Below are 8078 nucleotides of genomic sequence, written 5' to 3' on the forward strand. Positions count from 1 at the left end.
GGAATTTCAAGTTTTATTTATAAACCAGTAGCCCTGCGCAGGAATCGCTGCTGCCCTCCAGTAGCTGGCTCACCCTCCTGCTGATCTGTGATCTGGTCATGACTTGCTTGGTCATTACACCTCAGGGCGTAATGGCTAATTAGCATATTCCTCTCTTATATAGGATGGTTTAATGTTTCACTCACGTAAGCAAAATACCTTTAAGTGTATTTAACAAAAGTTTTCCAGAAGCATTCCTTAATTGATAGTAGCTATTTGTTGTAATGTAAATTCTCAATCAATTGAAACTATTCCCATCTGCATATCATAATGTTTTTCATTTTGATCTTAGGAAGGGGTCTTCATATTGGAACAGGTTTGGTAATCACTTGAAGAGATGATTTCTTTTTACATATGGAACTCTTCACGAATTTGCATGTCATTCTTGTGCACAGGCTATGCTAATCTTCTCTGTATCATTTCAATTTTAGTATATGGGCTGCTGAAGTGTGTATGAGAGATGATCTTTTTAAGTCACTTCCAACATAGTATTCTATGATTTCAGGATAATTTCATCATGTCTACCATGGTTTGATTCAATTGAAAAGTAAATTTGGCAAGATGAGCTCTATTTTATGAAATAATCTTGTAATATATATTCTCTGAGATTTAAAATGCAACCTTTTCTTGCTATTACAGGAATGGCCATGTTAGACAGTCCCTTGGTCTATTACATTTATAATGTTTGACATAAAAAAGGACAGAGAAGCTCATATCTAAAGTATGGGTAGGGCTGGTCAAGTGTACGTAGAATTGCTTATTTGAGATTCACCAGGGCCTCATCAGAAATGCTTTGAGGATTTTAACAATTATTTTTATTGCCATACATTCTAGCTTTATCTTCTTTACATCTAGGAACATCATTTATACTGTCTAAGAAAATCCAGTGAAATACTCCAAGCCTACATTTCTGGACATTTACCTCCTAAGACATTAGGTGTCAAGACTATTCATCCCTCCTGGGGTCACCTTCACTGTAGAATCACCAAATACCTACTAGGGCTATGGGACAGAGATTTAACGATTTCCCTCCTCCTCCAATTAGATAGATGCTGCCAGAAATGCTTACAGCACAAGTTGTAGTTTATATGTAGTAATGCGAACAGAGTCTACTCAATTTAGATTCAAATGTATCCATTATCTATTGTGAGTTGAGTACTGTGTGAGCACTTTTCTATTAAATGTGGTTTCCAACCCTCTCAGGAACCCAGTGAGTTAGCTCTCCTGCTCTCTTTTCTAAAGAGGTCACACAGCTAGTGAGTGGCGACCTGGGATTTGAAACTCAGTGTCCTTGACACTCTCTGCAGGTGGGATTCAGAGGGAAGATCCTGGACAGCAGGGGGTGAACTGCTGGAGGGTCTAATTAGGAGGCACTTGTACTTAACCTTAAAAGATCACTTCATAGTCCCAGTACATTAGGCAGTTTCTTTGCCACTCAACTGCCTTCACACTTTGGTTTTCTTTCTTCAGGCACTCTCTGTCTTACCACTTTGTCTTTTGGGAAGAGAGTAGGAATACCACACGTGAAGTTGTGTTACTTCAGGAATTGAGCCTGGAGAAGAAATGCAGATTTTTCTGGAAATCTATAGCACAAAGCAAGTGTTCCTCAGTGAGTGAGGCTTTATAAGAATGACTTAGAGAAAACAGGGATGATAATCTGGTCAATTTAGAGATCATGTAGGACAGCCTTTTCATGTCCCCCCATGAGAAAAATAAAGCCCAAGGAAGGGTAATGAACTCCGGAAAGGCCTTTAGCTAAATAATCACAGCTCAAGGACTTAAAACAAGGTCTCTTGGTTGTCCATGGAGACGTTTCCTGAAGCTTACTTATAACCCTACTTGGCACTCTGTATAAGTGGATCCCTGGGAGTATGTTGGCTGTTCTATTTAAAACCATGCATCTATATTTTCAGGCAATTATTTCTCAGAGTCATACAAGACTAAAATACAGATTTGTTAAGAAATTACTGCTGCATCAGCATAAAGTCGATGAATAATCTATTGAGATCCTTTCCTAAGACCTCTCCTGAACTCCCAGCCTTTAAAACCCTCAAGACCAAGGGCCCACCTTGCACTCTCCCTTTTGGAAGCAGGCCTGTGCCTTTCTGGCCCCCCACTTCCTTCCCCCGGGAGCCTCACCTTTGCCTCTCTCCCCTAAACTCCAAGGGTCCATCTTGTGCTTCTGTAACTGGTTTCCTGGGCCCACCAACCCAGCTGGCTCACTTCTACTACCTCTCTAACTTCCTAAATAAACTTTCAATTATAATTAAAAAAGGAAAAAGAAATAACTGGACAGGTTAATTTCTATAATCACATTTGGAGGAGAAATTAAAACAGTATCTTAAAAAGTGGATTAGAGGAAACCAAAAGCATTGTCCAATTCTTGGTATAGAGGTTTGGGCATTAGTTTCAGCACTAATTGGTCAAAAATCTCTGTTCACTTTTTACATGAGCCTCAGCATTAGCATTGTGTTTGATTTCCACATGACACTGTCCTTTCCAACCTAGCTCATTCTCAGGGCTTAGCCTGGAAGCTGGAGTCCCTTTGAACACTGACTGTCAATTGCACATTATATGACTTCATTGCTGTAGTCACATGCAACCCATTCTCCATCATCTAAAGGAAGTGGCCAGCAGAGGGCTTGGGCAGCCTTGGCAAATGTGCTTTATGTGAGGCCAAGGATAACGTAATTCTGCTACTGTGCAAGGAGAGAGTTGTACTTCCCTAAGCAAATTGGCTAGAGAGGAGCCACTGTGGTTTCCTCTAATAGGGTGCATGACTTCTTCTGCAGCCATTCTGTATCTCTTAGCTTTTTGAACAGAAGGTTCTTCTAAATCCTGGCAAAGCGAGTAATTAGAAAACTGCCTGTGGGATTTGGAGAAAACCCTTGCAGAGCCTCCTTCCCTTTTTTTTTTTTTTTTTAATTTTCAATGTGAAGCCCCTCTGGGGTACTTTTCTGGGAGTTCAAATTGTTCCACTTTTTTTTTTTCTGGGAATAGAGTGACACAATCCAGTCCTTTATCATTCTAATATATTCTGCAAATATTTATCAAACCCAAGCTATGTGTTGGGTGCGTCAGATATAACAGCAGCAAATTAAGCATGTTCCTTGACTTCTGGCATTTACGCCAGTGCTTTTCAGTGGCATGTCAGAGCTTCACCTTGCTCTTGAAGCCTTTCTAGCTTCTTTGTGAATTTGCCTGGGGGTTTCTTTCTGGCACCTAAAGAATTTACTTGGCCTGCTGGGCAGGAATAATTAAACACTGTAAGTAAAACAATAATTTTAAAAAAGGTGCCAATAGAAATCATAATTGCTCCTGTTTTATTTCATGTTGTTAACAGAAATTTTAGAATATACTCTATTTGCTTAAAGGATATTACATCACAATGAGGATAATATTTTAAATTTCAGTCAAACTCCATATACCATCTGACTGGGAGGACAGGAGAAGTGAAAGTGATACCATTGCAATAATCTGGTTAGTATTTAACAGAAAAGGAGTAAAGGGAAGACTAGATAATATAGGCATGCCATATATACAGCTTTGCTAATTTAACACCCTCCAAGTCTGTTACCCCGCTGATTGATGGGGGAAGGAACTGGACAAAGGTACTTGGACGCATGCCCAGTAAGGTTTGAGTGATGTGGGAAGGTACTTTACCTGTCTGTCAATCACACCTGGGAGCAGGTAATGGGCCAGAATAGGTATGACCCATGCAAGGGCTTGAAACCTGAGTATTTAAACTTCTGAACAAAGGAAGTTCCCTCTCTTGGCCCTCTTGGGACTTCTGCCGCAGGGGGCACACTCTCCTGCATTTGCCCACAGGGCTCAGAGCCATGTGGACTCCACACAATGGACTAATGGGCTTTAATAAACCTGATGTTTAGCCAGCCCCAGCCCCAGCCCCAGCCCCAATACAGAACAGAAGCTCTGATTGCTGGCTTTGCTTTTGGCTTTGCTGAATCCACAGCTGCCCCTCTTTCAGGACTGGGTTAAGGGACTTGGGACTTTGGAACCGGAGGAATGTAACTCTATTCACATAAAGCCTTTTACCACGTGTCATTCTCCTGTGCAAATCTTAGAAAATTCATTTTCTAAAGATATCTTAAGAGCCCCACTCCCATGACTGATGGAGAAGTACACTTCTCCAGTAACAAAAGGGACTATGGGAGAGGACACCTTCAAAGGCAGTTTTATGCTAGGCTACTCTGGATATGGGTTTGCAGTGTGGCTACTGATATTTACTCTTTCAGACATCCCACAGTTGATTTTTTTTGGAACCACAAATCAACAGGTGAGTAGGTCAAAACTGAAGCTTGATACGTTTGAAGTTAAGTTTCACCTAAATATTGAATTGTGTAACATTTGACAGAAGCTAAAAGGAAACATCACTTCACGCTTTCAAAGAGCTTTAAGCCATTATTTAATTCCCACTGAATCACTTTGAGGCTCAGAATTTTCATCTCCATTTCACAGATAGATAGGAGAAGGAACCATGGGAGGTTCAAACAAGGGTCTCAGGTCACGTAAAAAACTCAGTATCAGAGTGGAGATCGGAATGCTGCAAACTTGGGTCCTTTTGACTTCTCTGCTTGGAGAACAATGCATTTTGCAAACTGACTCGGTCTTTAAAAAGCCAGCCTTCTTGGTGAAGCCCCTGTGTCCTTTGCAAGTCAAAACTTTCTGACTTGTATTTCAGGCACTTTGGAAAGTTCCTACTCTCCTGAAAGACATGGGGTTCACGGTAAAGGAGTATCAAAGAATCATGGTGAAATTTAAGTGACACAGAAACCATACATCTGATTTATCTATTAACCATGCTGGTCTAGCATCTCCAAAACATATTTACTGATTTATTTGGGAAAGTATAAGTCTTAAATTACCCTCATAGTATTCTAGGTTACTAGAATAGTTGACCTTTGGGGAGAACTTAGCCATATTTAGCCTCACTTTCTCAGTCCCTCTTCCAGGGAAAAGAAATCAGTAAATTAACATTTTAAAGACTAGATTTTTCTAACACAGCAACTTCAAGACTGGGATAAGCAAAAGTAACTAATAAAACTAACAGAACTTTAATCATGATCATCTAAGTGATGACCTAATCCCCCCCCCCCTTCCCCCTTGGAGGGATATTCATGCTCCTCTCAACCCCATTTGGACCACATTGCAGATGATATGTACACAACCCCATCATTTGACCCATATTAACATTTACGTATCTGGGAAACAAAAGATCACTAGGGATAATGAGAGCAGAAAAGACAGCTTTGAACCACCAGGGGGTTCCTAAGATAGAAACTGGGGTGGAGAGGCAGACAGGCAGAGCAGGAAGAAGCAAGGAAAAAGTATTTGTAGAGCATCAGTTGGTACCTAGTGAATACCCACAGGAAAAGAAATCTCAGTAGCGTCTTCTGTTCCTATACATCCTGCTCATTACACTCCACTCTGTCCTTTCATTGCAGTTATACCTGCTTTCTTGAATTACACATATTGTTATAAATTATTTCGCAAATTTTGTTTTATGACTATGTAACAGACACCATTGTAATTAGCTAGTTATTAACAATAGGAAAGGAGCAAAGGGAAAGCCAGTTATTATAGGCCTGTCATTTGGGCATTCACCAGGAAGCTGCAATTTCACACTCTCCAGGGAACACCGGCCTATTCCCTGCAAAACACTAGGGGGCAGGGATCCAACAAAGGGAAGATAGACACATGCCCAGTAAAGTTGGGGCGATATATGACAAGTATTTTTCTGTCAATCACACCTGGGGACAGAGATGGTTGGCCAGAATGGGCATGGCCACGGCAAGTGTGTGAATATTTGGGGATATATCATCCCCTAAATAAAGGGACTTGTTCTCTTGTCGCTCTTGTTGCACTTGGCTCTCGACTCATGGGGCTCCCTTGTTTTGCTGCTGTCCATGTTTCCTCCATAGCCATGTGGCCCTCTGGATCCCACATGCAATGGACTGATCGACGACAGTCAGGAAACACAGGCCAAGCTACCCTGATGCTGGACTGAACCAGGCTCCAACATGGAAAGGAAACTCTGATTTTAGCTCTACAGAAGCCTCAGCTATACTTCCTCTACAACTGGACTAAGGGAAATGGGACTTTGAAAACCCAGAATTACACATTATGGGAAGGAGTGATTTAGTTCCTAGCAATGTTCTCCTTAGAATCATCTCTGAGAGAAGATTCCATCCAAGCACCAACTGCTGTGGAAGTGTTCACGCATTCCAGGTTGGACCAGTTCACTTCCTATGTAAATACTTTCTTGTCCAATGCGCTGACCTAATTTAAAGTATTAGATTTTCTCATACAAGAAATGTCACTCTTCCTGTCCTCCATGAGGCACCCAACTCCTTCTTGAGTCAGTGGCTAAGTACCACCTCCTGCAGAAACTGTACCTAATTCAGCTTCACCAAGGCCTGTGCCTTCCCAAGGCTAAAACCCTTTGCTCGGATAAATTAGAGACGCAGAGAAGCACATCCACCCTTCAGACCAGGAGAAGCCTCTTTAGTGAATAAAGCCTCTTCAGGGTGACTTCATGAAGTACATGTCTCCCTTAGCCCGTGAGGGCACTTGGGTGCATGGATGACAGTTACTGAGCTTCCAGATGTATTAGGCCCATGCAGAGTTAAATCTCCAATAAGTCGACTTTTGTTTTACATTACCAATCTTCCCCACAGAAAATAAACACACAGAAAATAAACAAACAACACACACACACACACACACACACACACACACACAATATCTCCTCCCCAAGGATATGTTTTCATCGATTTTTAAAGAGAGAGAGAAGCATCAATGTGAGAGAGAAACACTGATCGGTTGTCTTCCGCACGGGCACTGACCAGGAATCAAACCCACAACCTAGGTATGTGCCCTGTCTGAGGATTGAGCCTGCAACCCTTTGGTGTATGGGATGAGGCTTCAACCAACTGAGCCGCCCTGTCAGGGCCAAAATTATTTTTGTAATGAAAATAACAGTGGCGCCCTAGCTGGTTTTGCTCAGTGGTTGGAGCATCAGCCTGGGACTGAAGGGTCCCGGGTTTGATTCCAGTCAAGGGCACATACCTCGGTTGCAGGGCCTATCCCGGTTGGGGAGCATGCAGGAGGCAACCAATTGCTGTTTCTCTCTCTCTGTCTTTCCCCCTCCCTTTCACTCTGTCTAAAAATCAACAGAAACAATATCCTCTGGTGAGGATTAATAAAAAAAGAAAGAAAATAACAGTGTGACTAGCAGTAAAAATAGGCATTCTCTTTTCCTTCAGTGAAAAGAACATTCAAGTACAGAGTCATCATACACATAAAAGATGATCATCAGAGAGATGCAAATTAAAATGACAATGAGGTATCACCTTACACCTGCCAGAATGGCTACTATCAACATCAACAAGTGACAAGTGCTGGTGAGGATGTGGAGAAACGGGAACCCTTGTGCACTGCTGTTGGGAAGGCAGACTGGTGCAGCCACTATGGAAAACAGTATGCAGTTTCTTCAAAAAAAAAAAAAGTAAAAATGGAACTGCCATTTGATCCAGTAATCCCACTTCTAGGAATATATCCCAAGAAATCAGAAACACCAATCAGAAAGGATGTATGCACCCCTATGTTCATAGCAACACTATTTACAATAGCTAAGATCTAGAAACAGCCCAAGTGCCCATCAGTAGATGAGTGGATAAAAAAGCTGTGGTACATTTACACAAGGGAATATTATGCAGCTGTAAAAAAGAAGGATATCTTATCCTTTGAGACAGCATGGAACTAAGCAAAATAAGCCAGTCAGAGAAAGACAAATATCACATGATCTCATTCATATGTGGAATCTAATGAACAAAATGAACTGATGAACAAAATAAATCCAGGGATATGGAAGCATGCAACAGACTGACGAATTTCAGAGGGAAGGGGTGGTGGTGGAAGAGATTAACAAAAAAACTTGTAAGCATATATGCATAACCCATGGACAGACAATAATATGATGAAAACTTGGGGAGGGGGCCAACCTGGCATTCCCGAAA

The 8078-nt window shown here is 41.5% G+C and overlaps 1 non-coding gene across 1 annotated transcript; it reads right to left on the reverse strand.

Moving 5' to 3' along the window:
• Window positions 1-387: 387 nt before the first annotated feature.
• Window positions 388-490, reverse strand: LOC132213984 (U6 spliceosomal RNA). The gene has a single exon (XR_009448096.1). It is a non-coding gene; the product is annotated as a U6 spliceosomal RNA (small nuclear RNA).
• Window positions 491-8078: the final 7588 nt, after the last annotated feature.

The sequence above is a fragment of the Myotis daubentonii genome, chromosome 12 (assembly GCF_963259705.1).
Source record: "Myotis daubentonii chromosome 12, mMyoDau2.1, whole genome shotgun sequence".
In the NCBI taxonomy this organism is placed as follows: Eukaryota; Metazoa; Chordata; class Mammalia; order Chiroptera; family Vespertilionidae; genus Myotis; species Myotis daubentonii.